The 18,461-nt window shown below is 52.1% G+C and overlaps 1 protein-coding gene across 1 annotated transcript in view; it reads right to left on the bottom strand.

Moving 5' to 3' along the window:
• The window catches only part of ANP32A (acidic nuclear phosphoprotein 32 family member A), a 37,558-nt gene that overhangs the window by 15,898 nt on the left and 3,199 nt on the right, over window positions 1-18,461 (bottom strand). The gene's annotated exons all lie outside the window — the stretch shown is intronic.

The following is an 18,461-nucleotide window of genomic DNA, read 5'->3' on the forward strand; positions in this document are numbered from 1 at the left end:
GGAAAAGGAAGGCCCGGAGAGCAGAGGGGCTAATCCTGGCCCATCTTCCTAAAACACTGCTTTGATCATGTCCTGTCATGTCCCGTCACTCCCGATCCACAGCCTTTAACGGCCACGGGGACTGCAAAGCCAGAGGAGGATTCACAGCCTCCCAGCCGCCAGTGCTCCAGGACCAAGAGCCCTGTGCCTCTCCCAGGGCAGTTTGTCCCCGCCTCACCTCTCTGCCCTGCAACCAACACGGTGACACCACCTGGCATTTCTTTCCCACGTGACAGTTGACCAAGTGCTTCCCCAGACATGACTTCGTTGAATCCACAGACGACTGGAATTCTACCCATCCTATCCCTCTCCTGGGGAAACGGCCCCTGTCCACCAGGGCCCTCCGAGAGCTGCTGCTTGGCCACAGGGCACCCGGAAGCCCTTCTTTCTGCAGTCTCTCCTCTAAACACTGCCTTACCAAGGTCTGAGGTCTCAGTGTTCCCCGCTGGTGCTCTGCCCGGCGGGGTTGGCCTTCAGCAAACACTTGCTAAGTGGTCAAACTGGACTGGGTCACTCAAGCCAGAGCCAAGAATGGAGTGGGGGTAGGCAACGGCTCTGAAGAATCCTCTAGATTCTAAAAGGCTAACTAACCCCTTATTCACTTCCCGAAGCCAAGCATCCCCCTAATTCCACTCTTAGGCAAATCCACAAATATGGCTTCCTGGACCCCCTGAAATCAGATGCTGGATCTTTAGCCCAGCCGGGATCACCTGGACAGCAGGGGCTGTGTGCTGTGGAAATGTCACTGGAGTCAAGGCAGCACGGTCTGAAAAGATGGCACAGGGTCTCTGCCGTGGGTCCCATGCGGACCTTGACAGCTACCCAGTCCCTGTGGCCCCCGATGTGGAACAACAGCCCGTGAAACAAAAGTTAATTCATTGGCTTCCTCAGTTTCACTCCTCGGGGATCCATGAGCTGGCAGGTCAAGCCTCTGCCCAGCCCGGCCCAGCAGCTTAGCCCATCTGAGAAGACTCCACACTAGCCAGACTCAGAGGCCGGGCCGCTTCCCATAGCCCCTGGATGTGCCTCGGCCGGAATTTCTAGCTGGCTGTTCAAAAACGCTTCAGAGAAGCCAAGGATCCCATCATCACCACCTCTAGGGAGCCACTGGATCCAATCCAGCTCCTCTGGCAACTGATGAAGCTCAGTGGACACCAACCCAGTGACTCACCCAAGGTCACACAGGTAGCCCATTATGGAATCAGTCCTTGGGCTCTTCTCCATTCTCCCAATTTAGGGCCCACACCCCAAAGTCACGGGCCTCTCCGGGGTGAACTCCTTGAAGCAAGAGGAAACAAAGGAGGAGAGGGAAAACAGCTGTGAGGAAAAGAGCCCCAGGCCTGATCCTGGTCCTCCTCCCTCCCTCCCACATCGGCACCCACGCCAGCAGGGCTGGAGGGGCAGAAGGGGCAGAGAAAGGCTCAGTGGCCTCCTTCCCTGCCACCTCTACCCAAGATGACAGTGGCAGTGGCAATGACAGAAGCAGTGTGCCACCGAAGCCCTCCCGTCCAACCACCCATCAGAAGCCACCAAGGTGGGCAGACACGGGAACCAATCTGGCACAAGAGCCTAAAGCTGGGGGCCGAAGTTTCTTCTATCCAGGGCCACAAAACAAATCAGCCAAGGGTCACACATATGAAGCAATTTAATGTCCGTTCTTTCTCCTTGAGAGAGATTTGACACATGCAACTTGCCTAAGTCTGTAAACCAAAGGCTTAGGGTCAAAGTATTAGCGAGGAACCCGGACAAACAGTTCCGTATGTCTGCAGACTGGCAGAGCGGGGAGGGGGAGCGGTGGCAGGAGGGCAACGAAGGAACGGGGAAGCGAGGGGCTGCGGGGAGGAAGGAACACGGAAGGCAGAGGGACAGACAGACCCTAAAAAAAGCCACAGGCAGTGAAAAAGAGGGAAGAAGCGATAGAGCTATAAAGGCTCGGCACATTTTGCTTGACTTCCAAAGTTCCACCCTCTTCTCGGGGATTCTGGAGACAGAACTTGACCCGTATTTACTATCTTTTAAAATAGAGTCCGGGTCGGGTTCCTTGTTCTTCGCCGACCTACTACAGCTGCTGTAATCTCAAAATGCTAAAAGCCAAAACCAAAGACCTTACAACCTTTATGATTCTGGGAGTCAGAGAGGGGCCCAACCACTCAAGAGACAACGTGAACAAGAACCTACTGAGTTCTGTCTTCATCAGTCGAGGCCATCCCAGGCTGTGTGGACAGAGACACATCAACAAGGGCCAAGGTTCCTCGGTCAGGGTCCCAAAACACTGCTCGGACGGGACTAAACCTTACATTCTGAACCTCGAAGCCGAACGAAGTTGAGGAAGGCCCCGAGGATGGGAAGGCCCCTGAGTGCCGCGGGCACTTGGAAGGACAGTCCAAGGACCCGGCAGTGATCCGGCCGGGGCGTGGGGTGCCTTGCGATAAGCCATCTTTCTCCAACTGTTTGAAGGAGTGTATGTGCACGCGGAAGTCCGTTTCTTCCACGCTCTCCGAGAACGGAGATCAGTGTGCGGGAATTACAGAGAGGCAGTCTTTGGCCCCATGTAAACTGTAAGGGTGTTTAAAATCATTATGACTGTCCCACAAAAGAATGGGCTGCACTGAAAACCCCAGCATCTCCTGGAAAAGTCCACAAATCAGAGGCTGCTAAGTGACCGTCTGCAGAGGCCTCTACACAGACACAGTGCCGAACGATTATTAAATAAATTACTGTTATATGATGAAGCTCTGCAAAGAGAGAAGCCTTGAGTAGTTTCCACCTCTTAAAAAGATGCTATGATGTGCTTCTTTCCTCCTTAAAGAAGTGTGACATGGTTAGGCCACAGGGCGATTTACTCATTCCACAATATTTACAGAGTTATCAGTGAGGTGCTGGGCTGGTGTCAGAGATCCAGTTACAGACAGGGCTAAGCGAAACTAGCCAGGCTCCATGAGTTTACACGCTCGCGGGGAGTGAGAAGATAAACCAGTACACATAAGCTATATGTAACATATACAAATAACCAGACAGGAAAGACCCAGGGAGGATACGGCAACAGTGGGAAGGGATACCACTCTAGAATGGGCGACCAGGGAAGACCTGGGCTCTGAGCGACTGAGGCCAAGTGAAGTCCAAAGGAAGAACCTTCCAGGTATAGGGAACAGGCAGGGAGGGCAGAGACCCTGAGCGGGGGGGCATGGGCGGCTCTTCTAGGAAACAGCTAGGATAACAGGTGGCAGCAACAGAATTTGTGGAAGAAGGAAAGGAAAGGAAGTGGTGGCATGAGGATGGGCTGGGAAGAAAGCTGCTCTCTGTCACATCCACCCTTACGCACAGATGGGACATTCTACACCTAACTGGTGGTAAGGTGGTGAGCTTCCCAGGCAGCGGAGGGCAGAAGTGTTGGGACCACAGCAAAGGGGGATAAGGTTCAACATGCGCCCACAAGACTGAGATTTCCACGGTCCTTCCATAAAGGAAACCGGTGAAGGTTTATCGAGGGCTGTGCTCACCCGGTATTTCCAGGCAGAAATGGGCCTAAGACACACATCTCCGGGAAATATCCTGTGGCAGAATATTCTGATTAGAAGTGTTGGGGGCTCATGAAAAGCAGATAAATTCTGGTTTGGTTTCAGGCTTTACCACTTGGGAACTGTGTGGCTTTGGGAAAGCCTTCACTGAGACTCCACTTCCTTGTCTGTGAAATGGGGAGAATTCCTACCAATCCCACAGATGAGGTAAACTGTGCAGTCCTGGGGGGTATGAGGAGGGATTTTACACTCAAGTTTCTCACTTGGCACCCCAGAGAGCAGAGACAAGGTGTTATGTAGCTCTCACGCCCCCACACTGCCTTGCACTTAAGCTCTCAATTAATGTTTGCTGAACTGAAAAGCATTAAAAATAACCTGGGAAAACATTCTGCCATTTTTCTTCCTATTAAACTGCAGCACTTTGCCAGAACGCTCCAGAACAGTCTCTCTTCACTGTAATCCTCCTGGTTTGGGGGAAGAACCAACTGAGTCACACCAGGGCAGGGTGTTCAGAGGACAAACTGCCAGGAATGGGGACAGGAACAAGGCCCACCCCTCTGCAGAAGGCCGCTTGCTCTCGGCATCACCCCAGCCTTTCTCAAACAGCCTGAGCCCATCCAGGTCCAGGCCACCAACAGAAGGGACTGCACTGCAGACCACCCTAGGACAGGGTCAGCATCTCCTGGAAAAGTCCACAAAAGCCAGAGACACACCCAATACATATAACATTCCCCTCCACATGAAGCCTTGTTCTAATCCAATCACCTCATTGTTCAGATGGGGAGATTGAAGCCCAGACAGATAGAATAGCGGGTCCAAAGTCACTTCCATTATTTTTTTTTTCCTTTTTAATTTTTTGAATAAGTATCATTCATTCTCATGGCTTCAAAACCAAAAAGCATAAGATACACAGTTAATTCTCCCCCCCATCCTGCCCTGTTAACCATCCCACCCGTTAAGTATCCTTCCAGAGTTTGTTGACAGAGATATACAAGCAAATTCAAAATCTTATTTTTTTCCCTTTTACCCCAAACTCACATATTATATACTGATCTTTCCTTTTTTTCATGAAGTTCGTGTAATACAGTACATGAAAACCTTCCTCGTTTCTTATTTCCATCATGTCCCATTGTGTGGATGTACCATCATTTTTCTTAACCAGTCCCTTATTGATGAGTATTTGGGTTGCTTCCAATCTTTTGCTATAGTAATGTTGCAATTTATTTTTTAAAGATTTTATTTATTTATTTGAGAGAGAGAGAGAATGAGAGAGAGCACATGAGAGGGGGGAGGGTCAGAGGGAGAAGCAGACTCCCTGCCGAGCAGGGAGCCCGACGCGGGACTCGATCCAGGGACTCCAGGATCATGACCTGAGCCGAAGGCAGTCGCTTAACCAACCGAGCCACCCAGGCGCCCAGTCATGTTGCAATTTAGATAAGCGGCCACATACGTCATTTTGCGTTCACCCAACTTATTAACCATTAAGAGCTGGAATCAGATCCTACTTCTGACCCACAGAGCAGCTGTCCCAGAGCCTTGGGGCCCTACAATTTAATGGGTTCACCACTATACCTACTGTGGACAAGTTACGTCACCTCCATTCCTTCAGTAAATGCTTAGAATCTACTCAATGCCAGGCACCTCACCAGGCACTGGGGACCCAATGATAAAGGCATCCTTGCCTTCTGCCCCGGAATTGTCCAGTCTGGAGGGACAAGCAGAAGGGACTCAGCGGAGCAGCTCCGTGTGCCCCGAGGGCCAGTCTCCTTATCTGGTAATAGATGGCCGTATGTATACTTTAGGGGTGTTCTAGAGGATCAAAAAAAAAAAAAAAAAAAGTATCGTTTGCCAAATACTTCATATGATCCAAGGCTTGCAGCAGGTGCCCAGGAAGGGGGAGGCCTGACTCCCGTCCTAGGAGGGGTCCAGGAGGGGTCCTGCCGACCGCAAGGCAGGCAAAACGCACGGCCACGCCCCTCCCACAGCCACCACTACGGTCTTCTTACTAAGGCTGGAATGCACTGCTACTTAAGTTTTTGGGGCAGCACCTAAGCCCCTAATTGTCTTAGCCTACTTTTACTGGAAAAGGATTTGGTCTTCTCCCACTTTTCAGACCCTCTGCAGTCCTCTGAGGCTCCCCAGGTATGCTTCTCCTCTGTGTGCCTAAGCTCGCGTGTTTGAAGTTACGTCAGAGCCACGAGGGAAAGGGCAGACAAGTAAGACCCCGGCACAGAAAGGCAAGGGAAGGTACACGGAGGGTTGACCTTGCTGGGATTTCCCTGACAATGTAAAATGATTTTTTTGGGGGGGGGGGGGGCGGAAATCCAAAGGAGAAAAATCTATTGAACCTCACATTTATTTCCTTTACTTTAATGTGTTTTATGTCACAATAAAATACGTTTTAAAATCAGAAATGCTGGTATCCTATGTTCACCCTTCTAGGGAAAAACAAATGCAGCAGATTTTATAGAGAAGAGAAAGAAATAAAGTCAGGAATCTAGAGCATTTTCATATTATCAGCAGCCCCAAAGTGGCTGGGAAGATGGGGGAAGTCACAGGTAAGATTCGAAGTGACTCTGACGTCAACGACCCGGCTTTGCACCCAAGCACAGCTCCTCGGTAGCACGTGACCTTGAGCTAGTTCCTTAACTAGCTGTCTGAACCTCAGTTCCCTCATCTGTTAAAGTGGGAGTAATCCCACTTATAGCATTTCTGTACAGATTAAATAAGAACAAATATGGTATCTGGCACATAGATACTCAACACTTAGAAACAAACAAAATGCTTGCAGAAGATACTACATTTTTCTCAGTATTTAGTACAAGGATGAAAATCTCGTGCCTTCCCTTCAGAAGCCCAAAGGAGAACAGTAGTCATCAAATTTATCCAGCCCCCATAATAATGGGAAGCCATTTCCCTAACAGGCTAATTAATGAAGTCTTACTTCACCAGAAGCTCTTTTCAACTTCATGCAGGACACCTTCTTCTAGATGAAAACTTTCAGCCAATTAAGGCTGGTCCTTGGGAGAAGAGGGGGGTCAGGGCTGGTTCTGTGATCTGATTTTACTGTGTGTTTCTCCCTGAAAATAAGCCCTTGGGGCCCTCTGGGTCCTACCTCACCAGCTTTGGTCAGAGGCATCGGTAGGGTCTCCCTAGCCCACCCAGAGGTACCTGGACCCTCGAACCAGGCTGGGAGGGCCAGATGGAATCCCAAAAGTCGCAATGGGATCCTCTGAGAAATTCAGCTCTCTCAGAAAGAACCGTGGAGATCCCTCGGAGATGGGCAGCAGGAGCCTGTGGTCACCCAAACCAGGCCACATCTCTGCCTCGGCAGGGAGAGACCACCACCAGGTGGTGAGCCCTTGCCCGGAGCGCCGACTGGTGGACACAAGATGTGCTCCAACTTTCTGCCCCCCACCCCCCAACTCACACAGCCATAAACGAGACAGTAGGCCTGCTATTGTCAACAAGTACAAATTTGCAAGTACAGGTATCGACTGAGCTTTCAAAGCTTGAGTCCTGACAGGATAATAAAAGCCATTCCGGGATGAAAAGGCAGAGGGTCAGCCGGCCCGGGGAAATGCCCAATGATGGTGTGAGCAGAGTACTGGCCAGTTATGTCTTGTCCCCCTCTTCTATCACATCATCTTTCCTATTTATCGCCTCATGAATCTGCATCTTAACCTCGCTGGGCCTCAGCTTGCTCATCAGCAAGGTGACTCGTAGGTACTTCAAGATCAGACATTCTAAGGTTCTGGCTTGCCGGGACCAGATGTCCAGTGTAGGTTATTCGAGTGACTGAAGAAATGCCACCTCCTCAGAGAAGCCTCCCTGGCTAACACATTCCCTTTAACACAGCTTTGTCTTCTTGGCACTTAGCACAGCAGCAGTCTTTAGTTTATTGACCATCTCCCTCAGTGGAACAGGGGTCCCATGTGGGCAGCATGGAGGATGAGCTTGTCTAGTCCACTGCTGTATCCAGGATGCCCAGAAAAGACCCAGAGCACCATGGTCATTCAATCCATATGGAAGATGAATGACCCCTCCACAGCATCTTTTTTTTTTTTTTAAGATTTTTATTTATTTATTTAATAGAGAGAGCACAAGTAGGCAGAGCAGCAGACAGAGGGAGAGGGAGAAGCAGGCTCTCTGCTGAGCAGGGAGCCCGATGCGGGGCTCGATCCCAGGACCCTGGGATCATGACCTGAGCCGAAGGCAGACGCTTAACAACTGAGCCACCCAGGCGCCCCTCCACAGCATTTTCTATCTAAAAAAAATCACCCTCCTAACTCTGGTTAACGTCAGACACTCGCTGGCCAAGTGCCGCTTAGCATCTGTGGCCTTCATAAGCCTCCCGGAGCTAGCAAAGCATTTGCCCGACACAAGTCTGCTTTCCCAGGACAGTGGGCACCGTGCAGACCAGGATCCAGACCTTGTCGGAGTCTATGGCCACTGGTCAAACGCAGAAGTGTATTTTCACTTCCACATCAGATCCTCCCCTGTGGCCACTCATGGCAGTGACCACATTGGCCACTGGAACTGAGGGAAGGCTCCCAAGTGCCTACGGAGGCCAAATGCCTGCCCTGAACCACGTACTCCTTCACTTTAGGAGGACAGCATTCCATTTCTGCTCCCATAACCACAGTGCCTCTACCTCCACCCAAATCAGCAGCCCCGGAGGGCCCTACTCTAGAAGCCTCCCCAGACTCACAGACCACACCTAAATGTACAGACACGCCAGCGCTCTTGACCAAGACGCACAGAGCCTTATCTGCAACAGAGCCGCAAACAGGGGCTAGAAGGAGCAGAACCATTCATTATGGCGGCAGGCCAACCTCTGCAGATAGGATTCTTCAAGCCTCCCAGACACAGCTGGGGAGCTGTACCAGAGTGCACGCCTGCCCACCCCCCCAGGCCACGCCTGGGGTGCACCCAAATCTCCAGGGGGAAAAGGAGACATGCAGAAGTGGCAGGAACCACCCTGGGTGACTGAGATGGCCAATTCCTGGCCGTCCATATGGAATAGGCCCCGGTGCCAGAACAGACAGATCCTTCCCACAGGCGGGAGGCGGGAGGCGGGAGGCTGGAGACGCATGATGTCACCGCACAGGCTTCCTGATGCACCCAGCTGCAGGGGAGCTGTGCCTGTCCCTGCAAACCCTTATCAGCACCCTCCGGCAGGGGGATATGGACACACTGACCTGACCCCACGGAGAGCTCAGCCACCACGCACACCCCAGGGAGGTGCCACCGGAATGAGCTCTGGGGAGAGCACAGCTGCGGGTCCCGGGGACCTCCACCTCTGGAGGTCACCTGGGAGGGGCGCAAATCGCACCCTTTCTTCCAGGGAGTGGAGGAAGACTTCCTGGAGGAGACCTCTCAGGAGCTGTGTGAATGACAGAGGCCCAAGTGGGGCAGACCTGGAGTTTTGAGGGGCAGGAGGGAACAAGTGCTCCAGAAAAAACAAGCCAGGCAGAGAGCCCCTTCCCCCTGACTCCGCGGGGAGAGGGAGGCCCCGGGGCAGGGGATGTCTACGGTCTCCTGCCTGGGCACGCCCCCCCCGCCCCCTCCCACCTGTGAGAGCAGCTCCAAGGGGGGGGGGGGGCCTCCTTCTGGGGCAGGCAAAGACAGCTCTCCTTAAAACTGCTCCCACCACACACAGGCCCCGCCGCCGAGCAAGGGCCTTCTTCAGACAGGCCGCCCCCTCCCCAACTCTGTTCAAACAGCTCCTTCAAGCCCGGGCTGGTTAGAATCCCCTAGCCTAACGACACACACCTGGCACAAACATCTCCTTCAGTCCTGACCACAAGCCCTGGGAACCAGGTATTACTGTTAGTCACCATTTTGCAGACCAGGCAGCCGAGGCTCACAGAAAACCGGCCGGGTGTCCTCAAACAGTGGAGCACAGCAGCTCGGGCATTGCCCCCTCCGCCTGCCTGCTTGGCTCTGGGTCCCCTCCTTCTTACACAAGGCCCCCTGGCCTCTCCGTCCGCCGGGGACGGAGGAAGGGCCAACTCCGGGCTTGCTCAAGAGATACCACTGGGCGCTCCAGTAGCAGCCCCATGAGAGACTGGGACGGGTCCAGGGTACAAGTGTGAGGAGCCGGAATGTGAGTGCCCTCGTGAGGGGGGCCAGGCCAAGGACCGGAGCCGGGCACCCCAGCGGCTGGAATTCCACACCCCTCTTTCCTCTTTTCCTTCTTCCATTTTCCTCTTCTTTGACATCCACTCAGTTTACTTCTTCCTACCTGCTGTGAAGTTCTGCACCCTGCCTCAATGTGGCAGTTCCCAACTGCGCTTTAGAGCCCCCTTTAGAGCAGTCTAAAAATACACGGACTGGGCACCACGCTCGGAAGCCGATTCTGTAGCTGGGTAGAGCCTGGGAATTTCTTAAAATGCTCCCCTGGTGGCTCGGATACACAGCTGGGGCTGAAATCTGCCTTCCGAGCCGCATCCCTTCTTTCTCCGGTGTGTGCTCTGTCTCCCCAACCCCACCACAGAGACATCACTCCATCCGTCTGTAACCCACTCCCCACCCAGAACACAGGAACTGGGTTCAGGGCTTTCAAGCTGCTACCCAGATTCTTAAGCAGCACTCACGGAACTCCCTGCATCATTCTGGATGCTGGGCATACAGGCCGTGTCAGTGAAAGTGGGCTCCCCGCACCCTCCCTCCCTTCACAGCCACGGCGTTTGGGCCTGCTGGTGAGGCCAGAAGCTACAGACAAAGTTGGTTACATAATGGCGGATGAGTGCCTCCCTGGGATACATGCCCCTGAAGAAACCTGTAAGGAATCCCTTTAATTTACTACTACAGGTTCTTGCCTCAACCCCACCACCCCCCTAGAGACACAGACACAGACACAGACACACACACACACACACACTCTCTCTCTCTCTCTCTCTCTCTCTCTCTCTCATGACTTCTGAGGGAGGCAGCAGAATTCAGCAATGGAGACCTTCTGGACACTTCTGACTGCAGAGTCTCAGCACAACGCTGTGCACAGACACGCCACAGGCCCTTCTCCTCCAGACTTCACTCTGGCTCTCCATTCCTGTCCTTCCAGCTTGCAGCGGACCCGGCTTTTCCCTTATTCCCAGCCTGAGGACAAGTAGGAGAGTCTCCTCTCCCCCACTCTGGCTGGCCTCCGTCTGCTGCTCATCAAGCCCTCTCACCTCAGACACTTGTGAGCCTCACAAGACATCTGCGGACCCGGCACAGGGGTCTGCCGGACCCTCAGGGACGGCCCGAGGGGGCTTTGGTGGGTGGGTGCACCAAGCCGAAGCAGGCAGCAGGCACTCCCCTTGCTGGGGATCTCTGGCAGACCGCTGCATTTCCCCTGCTTGTCGCGGAAGGGTTAAGAATGCTCGCCACCCCTAACCCATCCCACACACCAAAGCTGGGAAGTTCTGCGTAAGGACAGAGTGCTGGGTAACATACAGGCATGTCTTACACAGCACGGACCTTCATGACCAAATTAAAAATAAAACCAGCCACAGATTAGAAGAGTAGTCTCCTGAGTGGACCGGCCAACACAATCCACTGACCTGCAGCAAGAAAATATTAGGACTTCTAAATATTCTTGATGTCTGCTTCTGAGGTTTAAGTTTGTTGGTGTTGTGTTTTATAACGTACACATGTACACATGATGCATGTGAACAACCCGTTAACTAAAAGGTAGACAAACTCGGGCCGAGGTTCAAATTCTTTATGCCAGGGCTGTAAGAACCAGAAAAATTTGAGGAGCACAGGGTACTAAGAAAGCGTGAATCACCATCCCAGAGGCAGAAGCTCACTCACCCAGGGGAGAGCAGGGCGGGGGGGGGGGGGGGGGGTAAACAAACCCTACATTCTTTCCGATGCTTTGTTTCAGGGGCTTGGTGCTTGGCTTTCCAGACAGAAGGTGATGACAATGACAAGAACATGCAAGCACCCTGGTCTCTTCATTCAACCAACATTTCTAGAATGCCCACCATGTGCCAAGGGCAGTGCTGTGCTGAGGGTACACGGTGCCGTGTACCAAAAACGGGGCCTTTAAACCATGCGGCTACACAGGGGGACAGAAATGCTCACGCAAACACTCACGTTCAAGTATGTATAATTACCAACTGAAGCTCTGTGAAGGAAATTTCTCTAAGAGTTTCATAACAAAAGAACCAGACCCAGAGCCGAGGAGGGTGGAGGGTGAGGGAGCTGGTGGAGACAATTAGATGCTAAGTCGGTGACAGCGGTAGCGGTTATGGCCCAGAGTCGTTCTGCAGGAATAAAGGCGGCGAGGGAAAGGATGAGAGCACGCCGTGGCCAGTCCACGCAGGACCTGAGGAAGGTCTTGGTAAGGCTCTTGGACGGTCTCCTAAGAACACTATGTATCCGAAGCCCGGCGGCACCATTACATCTGTGTTTTGGTGAGAGCATGCTGGCTGAAGTCTGAAGCATGGCTCAAGGGGGCTGTTGATGCGGGGACATCGGCTGGCAGGCAGGAGAGGACAGTATTTCGAATAGACAGGACCTTGTGCCAGACAGAAGATCATGGGTGCATCTGCGGGAGGATGGAGGTGACAGAGGCCTGGGGTTCTTTCTGGACACTCCGGTGGAGACATCGGGTGGGTCCTGAGCTGAGCCAGGAGTTCGGGGCTGGGAGGCCCACATCAGATCGCAGACAGCGGCCGGTCCCTTCCGCGGTCAGGGCGGGAGAATGCAGAATGAGAGGGTCCAAGGCCCAGGCCCGCCCGAGCACAATACTTCATGGCCACCCAGAGGAGGGCAAAGGACCCCAGAAACAAGGAGTGGCCAGAGCTGTAGGAGACGTACTGGAGAAAGGGAGAACAAGAGGGAACGGCTCTAGGAAGGTCAAGGGTGCAGACACTGCTGAGGAAGGTCAGGAAGACAGTGAGGTGGTCTTTCTGGAGCTGTTTAGGAAGCCAACCAGAGGGGGAGGGCTGAGGTGTGAGGGAAGAGAGGGCACGGAGAAGGTGGTTCTAGACAATTCAGGAAGTCTGACTGTAAAAGGGAAGAGAGAGCTAGGCAGCAGCTACGGTGACACGGAAGAATCAAGCCAGGTTTTCTGTTTGCTTTGAGATGGGAGAAACATCCAAGCTTGAGAGGGACCAAAGGATCAGAGTGGCTCAGGGGCCCAGGAGGCAAAAGGGACCTGAGCAGCAGGAGCGGACTGGACCCCGAGGACGGCGGAGCTGAGCTGGGCACAGATTCCGGCTAGGCATTTCTTCAGAAGCCAGGTGAGAGGAGAGGGGGTGGCCCGGAGGCCAAGGGGGCAGGGTTGGAGCGCAGTTTCGGGAGGGGGTCCGATGCAGCTGCCCTGGGCAGTGAGCAAGGGCACAGCCAGGGAGAGGGCGGGCGGTGACCTTACCCTCTTTAGCAACCGCCTGGGGTCCGGTGCTGGGGCAGCTCCACGGGCTGGAGATGCTACAGCTATACTCACATCTAGAAACAACACGTTTACTATTGAACTGCTTGTGGGGAAAAAGACGTCTGCCAAGTTAGACTCTCTAGCTTCTAACCTCTTTTCTCACTGAAACAAACGTGACTTTTTAATATGACGTGTCTGTTGTTAGTGTGTGTGTGTTTTAAGTGAATGCCGACGATGGTGCTCCAGCGGAACCGACCATGATACCAATAACGGTTACCGTTCACTGAGCGCTTACTATGCACTAGGTACTGTTCTATCATCACTTTGCGGAGAGACAAGAAGTGCTGTGGCTGCAAGTGGGGGAGACAGGATGCACCACCCAGGTAGTCTGCGCGGAAGCAGGAGCCAAAGGCACTCTCCTCTCTCCCCAACAGTCTCTCCTCCGCGCTGGAAAACGTGGGAGCCCGCGGGCAACCTGCACAGTGTGTGGCACAAAGAGGATGGAGGGAGCCCGGTGGCTGAGTGTGCAGAGAAGGGGGGCATGTTTGGCTGGGGGCTCCCGGCATAACCAGGAACCTTGGAAGGCATCCACCTGGGGTAGGAATTTAGGATAAGGACTCCTTAACGCCATGAGAAGGTTTGGGGTGGGAAAGAGCTAGAACAAAACCAAAGGGGTGCAGTTTGAGAACATGGGGACCCAGGGGCGAGCTGGCTTAAAAGCAGGAGAAATCGCTATTGACCTGGAGGGATTTCACACAGCTACCAACGGCGTTCTCTCATTCTCCCAAACCAAACCGCAAGATGTTTGAGTGTGAAGGAATCTTAATATTCATCTTTTAATGTCTCTCAAATAATCATAAGCAATGTGATCAATTTGTGGGTCAAAGCCAGTACACTATTTTTTTTTTTTTTTAAATGAACAGAAGTGTTTTCCATGGAGTAAGGAAGCACCTTGTCATTGTTTTGTGTAACCTGTCAGTATATACACACTGGGTAGTGGTGCGGAACGTATTTTTATGTTAGGATCAGGAAGTGTGAAAGCCACCAATCTAACTCAATACTCCCATTTTAGAGCAGAGGAAACAGAGGCCCCGAGAAACCCAGCAGCTTGTCCAAGTTAGTGGCAAAACTGAGAACAGCACACAAGTCTCTAATAGTCCTCTGCTAACTTCCTCACCAAACCGGAATCTCCAAACACAAACATCTTTGGGAAAGACAGCTTTGACTTTAATCCACATTAGGGTAAGTGACCGTGGAGCAAGTAAGCTGATCTTTTAGATCTGCTGCCTAGAGCAAGTTCTGGTAAAGACAGATGAGCACACCAGGGCAGCTGTGGGGCTAAAACAAAATAAATCTGAGTGGAAACATGGGGGTTGCAGGGTGTGGCCCAGTGGGCACAAGACAGGGCCTGGTGTGGCAGAACAAAGATATTTTATCTTGTTTACAGACTTTGTATTAACAAATATCATCAGGACAACTGGTTCTATTGAAGGAGGCTGTTTCCATGTCCGGGCAGGTGGCCCAGGGCCATGGGTGCTTTGCTCATCTTGTTTCAACAAATTTTATTAAATGACAAGTCCTGAATAACAGATGCCTTCACAATTCTCCATCCCTGCCAGACTCCATCTCTTTAATGAAAACACCACTGTTGGGTATTTATCATTTGTACGATTGTATTTCAATGTAACATAAGATTATAAGATTCAAAGTCAGGTCCCTGTTTCCCTGTATTTGTGGGAAGAATGTAGTGGTGATGGGGGACTGATGGTGTGTATTTCCTGGGAGACTAGACAACTAGCGTGAGCAGGGGGTGGGCAGGTCAAAACGGGGTGGGGAGGTATGGTAGCGCCCATCTTGGAAGGGAGGGGCCCCCTCTGGACACCAGAGTAATGAGCCTCCTCTTCATGTCAGAATTCAGGCCAAACAACTGGGCCAAGTTCATTCGACCAGGGTTCATCACCACTCAGCAACAAGCTCTGAGCTCCTCTCCCAAGCGACTACACCAAGGTAGTGGGGCGGGTCTGTGGAGTATCCTATATACAATACCCATAAAGGGTCACCCACAGCCCCAAGTTTCTTATTTCAATGTGGTATCATTCATTTGGACTGAAGCTCTGGGATGATCAGCCCCCAAAGCTAAGGTAGGTGCCTGTCTTACAAATAAGGAGGACTGTGTTAAGTCTAGAGGGAGTCACCTTGAAAGGCTGGGGGTGCACAAGCGGCCAAGACAGGGAACTGGGTCTTCGGCCTGCTGTCCTTAAAGTACATGCCAAACTTAGGGGAACTGGAATTCTTCCCCTTGAATTCATCTCCCTCCTCTCCTCGGTCTGGCCAATCTTATTTCTATTCCCTCTGCTCATTAGCTCAAGCACGAAAGGCTAGAGGCAGCAAGAAGCTGAAACTCAAAGCCACTTTGTTGCTGGTATGTTCCCCAGGAAACATGCATGGTGGGAGAGCAGCAGGGCAGAACCAGAGATTGCAGGATCATCTGGGGCTTTCAATGACCTGTGTTCTGAGGGTCTGATGTCGGCCATGGAGGACACAGCTGCTGCACCTTCTGCAGGCCCCAAAGCCCTAAGAAGACATCTGAAATGTAAGAGTAACTATTTAACTACAAGATGTGCAAAAACCTTTTGCAAAACTCCGGAGAAATTTTAGTTGGTTATACAGAAGAACTTCTAGATGGAAGGGACACTCAATTCTAAACTGGTAACGAGGTTGATTTCCACTAGGCATCAACTAGTTAAAGGGCACACAAAGAAAACCTTGGAAAGACTCCTAAAGCACCACCCAAATGAATGGCCTGCCATATGTTTAATAAAAAATTTAAAAATAATTAAAAAAAACCACCCAGATCCCGATCCCACCGGCCCCCAAACAAGGATCACCAAGCTTTCTCTGTAAAAGGCCAGACAATAAACTTTATCTAGAGACAAAACTAACAATACTACACAGGCACTTTTATAATGACAGAAAACAACTTTCCACAATTCTTTTATTGACAAAATTCAAGATCTATAATGAATACAATTTGGGGGGTGGAAGGGTTATAACCATCTAACAAGACAAGTGGAATTCTTTTGGGGGGATAACATTTCACTTAATGGAGATTCAAAGTTAAGTGTTCCACATCATCACATTGATTGCAACGTTTCTGTGTCCAGATTATTCTTAGCTCATGATACTGAAACAGGCAGCTCACCCTGAATTTCACGACCCTTGTGGGATCTGCATTTTACACGCTCCCCAGATGATTCTGATGAGGGGCCATGTTTGGGACCTAATGGACCATACAACTCTCAAGAGTCCCTACTGTCCAACTAAAGGGGCCCCTGGCTTAACGGTGGGACGAGAACTCAACTCTGTTGTATAAAGTGACCACCCTTGCAACATGGAGGATGTCACACTGCTTTGCCTAACCTTGACGAGTTGTTAAGGAGAACTAAGGGAGATGATCCCTGAGTTGTTATTAGTATACTACATCTTAGGTACAGAGGCCATGCCAATTCTCTTCAGTTTTCTGGCTGTAGATGGTGACAAAAATGGAAAATGCATTACATGCAAAATCCCATACAAACCACTGCCTAAGAGTCTTCTCATTACCCAAAATGTATACTCCAACACCTAAAAGGACAGACTTCTTTCAGCCTAAACAGATGTGATGTTCTAAACCAAACTCAGAAAGTGTACAGTTTCCCCTGTATCGGAGCCCCTGGTCCTGACCATCCACCTCAGTATCTCCAACCGGGAGGCCATCCCGGGTTCACGTCGGTACCTTCAGTGACAGGAAACTCAATCCCTCATAAGGTGGCACTGTTTTAAAGCCAGAGAAGAAAAAGCTCTCCGCCTCGGTGTCTGACAAAAAAGGGTGCTTCAGGGGAGGGAACAGAGACTAAGAAGCGGAGTATGCAGACTGACTGTGGTAAGTTCTCTCTGCCTCAATTTCCCTGTGTGTAATGCGAGAATAACAATAGTACCTACCTCACAGTGCTGCTGTGGGGACTAGTTTAATTCATCTGTCTAATCCACTTAGAACTGTGCCAGGCACAGGGTGGGGCTGTGTGAGCATTCACTATTATTGTTGTTGTTGTCGTCCAGAACCAGAGAGAAGCTCAAAGTTGTGCCTCATGGTACGGCAGTTCTCGCTCCAATAACACTATCACATACTGAGCACCTGAGGGCCAGATCCAGATCGAGCCACTTTTGTCACTTACTCATCAAACCAGATCACCACCCCCCTTTTACAGGTGAGGAAACTAAAGTTCAAAGAGGAGGTTAACTTATCCTACCTCCTTGTAGCAGTCAGAATTCAAACTCAGGTCCGTGGGGGCGCCAAAACTCAGCTTCACGATGGAGCCCCCAGACTCGAAACTAACAGCAGCAGCCGCGGCAGATCCATTAACAAAACATAACCGACCATGACCAAACCGAGCTGGAGCTCAGTTTTCTGCCTGGGGATCCTTGGTTGGCTTGCATACACTGGAGTTAATATCAGGCTCCATGAACCCAATTAGGCAGTAAGTCAGCCTGGAAAACATCATGCGACGTATTCCAAAGGTCAAAGTTAAAACCTGGCTTCCTGGGCAGCCTCTGCCGGGCACTGCCATCAAAGCTAGTCTCACGCAGACACCAGACTTTAACCAGTGAGGTGCTTAACCAGCACTGACATCGGCTTTTAAAAAGTCCCGGAGAGAAGCCAGGGACGTGACGCAGAAAGGCGGTCGGCCGAAAGACATCACTTACTTTTTTAAAAAGCAAGCCTTATTCCCTTCTCTTTTCGGTTTAGGGTGACGTTTACTACCGTAAACTGCCTTCCCCAAGGCAAAAAATACAAGGGGGAGGGGCAGAGGAAGACGGGGGGAGGGGGCCCCCCTAGCAGACTGCAGGGCGCTGCAACACCCACCTGAAAGCCGGAGCGCGACCTACCTTCCCGGAGAGCCCAGCCCCGGAGGGCGTTTCCCCAACACATCGACAACTCGTCCCTCCCGGGTAAGCGGCTGCCGTCCTTGGCTCCAGTCAGGGCCGCTAGAGTCGCGCGCGCGCCCCCCGCCCGAAAAAGAAACCTCATGTTTAATTCTTCCCCCAACCCTCCTATCAGTTCCTCCGAAAGAGCAAACTCCGGGGCGACCAGCACGTCTTCAGGGCCACATTTCACTACGTCTAAAACGCCAGCGGGAGGAAGGGCGAAACACTGGCGAGAAGAGGGGCGGGGGAGATAGGGAGCGCGATGGGGGGTGGGGGGAGCACTTGCTGGGAGGATCGCCGCCCTCCCAGGGCGACCGCCGCCGCGACGCTCCAGCAGAGCCTCAGGCCGTTGTCGCGGGGAGGGAAGCCCCCCTCGGGGCCCAGAGCACAAGCCGGGGTCCCCGGAGCCGGCTTCCCCTGCTGCCTCCACGTCCGGGGCCGTCGGGGCGATGGCGCAAGACTCTGCACACCCCCCCCCCACAGCGACAACAGCCACGGTGACAAAATGGCAGCCCGGCGCCCGGCAGTCGTGCCACAGGCGAGCAGGGCCCCGGCGGCCGCCCCTGCCCCCC

Source organism: Mirounga leonina, unplaced genomic scaffold (genome assembly GCF_011800145.1).
Source record: "Mirounga leonina isolate KUSES-001 unplaced genomic scaffold, KU_Mleo_1.0 Mir_91, whole genome shotgun sequence".
Taxonomy (NCBI): domain Eukaryota; kingdom Metazoa; phylum Chordata; class Mammalia; order Carnivora; family Phocidae; genus Mirounga; species Mirounga leonina.